Genomic DNA, 3,517 nt, shown 5'->3' with positions numbered 1-3,517 from the left:
TTTATGGCTATTTATTTATAAAGCCAGTATTAGGCATGTAATAAATGTGCTGTTACAATATTAGACAATATTAGTTTTTAAAATATAAGTTTGAGACTCCTACTGATTATATCCAGAAATAATTACCATATATACATTTATTATACAATTAAACAAAATAGGTTTAATTTATAATGTGTAATTACAATTCATAAAATGTAAATATCTTAAAAAATGTATTTGTTAGTCATAACAGTCATAGTCATTTTTTATTCGTATTAATCTTTTTATTGCTAGTCTTTGGATTTCCGTTAGGTGGCGTACTTTCTTGTTGCCAGTTTTCGTAAAGCACGGCCATTATGGTATGTAAATATTGCTCATGAAATATGTATTATTTCCATCAAAACCTGTTTTATTGGTCTATCATTACAATTAAAGAAGATATCGATAATATTGAGTAACTAATGAATCTTTAACTACAGCAGTTATACATTTCGTTGGCTGTTAGCTTATTAGCCTGCATCTGTGGTTAGCCTATAGAGTCTATAAATCGCTAAATTAACTGAGATTGTTATTTAATTGTATTTATTTTTTAGTTGCAATTTTTCTCATGTTCTTGTTTTGGGCACTTGTTCATCTGTCAAGATTATCAAACTGATTAATTGAGGCCTACAATGAGGCCTTTCGAATATTACAGTTTTGAATATTACTTTATAGCACATGTGGTATCAAACATGCTTTATGTAGGCTACAGCTTGTGGTATAATGGTTAAAGTTCTGGTCTTGAAACCACCGAAAACCCACAATTCTTAATCTATAAGCTATCGTCAAAACATATGATAAATTGAATCTTCATCTTTTGTTCACTTGAAAAGTTGGTTTTCAGTGCCTTCAGGGCAGGATCGTGATAAAACATGCTGTCTAAACACTCAGTGGGTATAGAAAAGAATCACCCCACTTTGAAATAATCGTATTTTGTTGCTTTGCAGCCTGAATTGAAGACAGACATAGTTTTAGCTGTATTTACTCATTTAGTTAGAAAAAGGATCACCCTCTTGTGTCAGTATTTTGCTGAACCACCTTTTTCTTTAATTACAACCTTTATTCTGTTGAGATGTGTCTCTAGGTCCTGCTAACTGCTTTTTTATTTGCATTTGTTTTCAGGGTGCTATATACTGCCTTCCCCATCATCCCGCAGTGACCCAAATGAAGGTATGTTTGTTTGTGAAATGGTTGGCATTTCAATATGAAGTCAGAAAAATGGCTGACTCATTACCATTTTTAATACAACATACAACATAATATTAGACAGTGCTGGCATTGTGTTAACCCACACTGAATAACCCATAAGTAATTTTTTTTTTATGACATCAAAGTGGATTTTGTAAAAGAAACTAAATTGCATTATCTTTATTATATACTTTATATAATACTATTATACTTTATATCATATACATCAGATTAGTTAATCAAAATATTCAAGAGATTAATCACTAATCAGTAAATTTCCAGCGATTTCGTCAAATTAAATTAAAGTGAACTGAGCTGGATAATGACATAACTGAATTCAATGATGAACTGCCTTTTTGCTTTATTGGCACACTATTTTCCTATTTAATGCTGTTCCATTGCTTTGTTACAATCTGTATTATTAAAAGCACTATATAAATAAAGGTGATTTGACTTGACCTCCAGAAGTAGAAAACAGAGGAGGGAAGTCTTTGGGGTTCTTTTAATTGTGATGATTTTGGCTCACATTTAGCAAAAACCCACCCATCTCAACAAATTAGAATATGGTGACATGCCAATCAGCTAATAAACTCAAAATACCTGCAAAGGTTTCCTTGAGCCTTCAAAATGGTCTCTCAGTTTGGTTCACTAGGCTACACAATCATGGGGAAGACTGCTGATCTGACAGTTGTCCAGAAGACAATCATTGACACCCTTCAAAAGGAGCGTAAGCCACAAACCTTCATTGCCAAAGAAGCTCGCTGTTCACAGAGTGCTGTATCCAAGCATGTTAACAGAAAGTTGAGTGGAAGGAAAAAGTGTGGAAGAAAAAGATGCAAATCCAACTGAGAGAACTGCAGCCTTATGAGGATTTTCAAGCAAAATCAATTCAAGAATTTAAGTGAACATCACAAGAAATGGACTGAGGCTGGGGTCATCACAATTAAAAGAGCAAAAGACGTAAACTACTTCAGTTTGTGTGCATTGAATTTATTTAATACACAAGTTTCACAATTGGAGTTGAATTACTGAAATAAATAAACTTTTCCACAACATTCTAATTTATTGAAGTGCACTTGTATATTATATTATTAGTTTACTGTAATATTATTTGCTTTGTTATTCCTAGTTTTAAGTTTCAGACTACTGATAGCCGATTCAAAGGTGTAATTAAAATGATTTTGTATTTGTTACAATTTCGTGAAATACTGTAGTAGTGCTTTTAAATGGTTATATTATTTTGATGTTTTAAGGTTTCAGTTCAGTATGTGGACAACCAAGAAGGGATTTCTGAAGGCACATTTGAAGAAGATAATATATTTATCGAGCCTACTGTAAAGGTAATGAGAAGAGAGATCGGATCATGATTACTTTGAATGAATTAAGATTCCTTACTAATGAATATGAAAATTCAGCTTTCAGTGCAATGTATGGCGAACCAGAGAGGCCTTCATGGGCAAATTTTGTATGATGATGTGTCACACCCAATCCGTCTCCAACCTCAGGCTGAGCCAGATATTGATGATGAAGGCATTACAGTTGACATGGAAGAAGATCAAGGACAGGAATCGTACTAATGTGTATTTGATGTGAAAAAAGGTTTAGCACCTCTAGGTTAAGAAATTAACAAGGAATAAGATAAAAACGAGATTACTGTCCACTAAATTATAGTTATAAATCAAGTTTACATAATTCGATTTTGTTTTATAAATAAAATGTTTATAAACAATATTAGTTTGAGTGTTGAACAATGACAGAAGAGAAGACATTACTTTTGTTGCCAAACTTGTTTTCTTAATATGAACTTCTTGTAAGGGGAAGTTGTTATAATACTAGTTTACTAGTCAAGTATGCTGCTAAAAGATGTCTGAATAAATGTCCAACACTTTAAAATGTTTTAAAATGTACATGGTTTCTCTTTTTGGAAAACCACCTAAAATATATTGATGATGTTTTGTCTACAGGGGCACACATATTTGTGTCCAGTAAAATGCTCTCTACATCCCAAACTGTTGAAAGTTTTAAACATAGAATTCCCTGTAATTTTCTATTAAAAAAAAAACAATAAAAAAAAAACACATTACTGCGAACTAAAAGTGGTAGCACTTTAGCAAATCGTGTCTCATTGCTGTGACGTAAGCAAAGGCTATTTACACTATTTAAAAGGGGCAAAGCCCTTCCATATGATTTCATTTTCAGTTTCAGTAGGAAATACATCACACAGGAAAGAATTTAATGGGACCTTTAAACATGATGAGAAAATGATTTCATCCCATTTTTTTGGGAGTTTGGGGGTCCCTGATAATAT

General features: G+C 32.3%; 1 long non-coding RNA gene across 1 annotated transcript; it reads left to right on the top strand.

The window, feature by feature from the left end:
• The first annotated feature begins 243 nt into the window (after positions 1-243).
• Positions 244-3,241, top strand: LOC132130806 (uncharacterized). Its single transcript, XR_009428780.1, has 3 exons — positions 244-341; positions 2,463-2,549; positions 2,625-3,241. It is a non-coding gene; the product is annotated as an uncharacterized LOC132130806 (long non-coding RNA).
• The last annotated feature ends 276 nt before the right edge of the window (positions 3,242-3,517 follow it).

The sequence above is a fragment of the Carassius carassius genome, chromosome 47 (assembly GCF_963082965.1).
Source record: "Carassius carassius chromosome 47, fCarCar2.1, whole genome shotgun sequence".
Lineage (NCBI taxonomy): Eukaryota > Metazoa > Chordata > Actinopteri > Cypriniformes > Cyprinidae > Carassius > Carassius carassius.
This window is presented reverse-complemented; position numbering and strand designations above follow the sequence as displayed.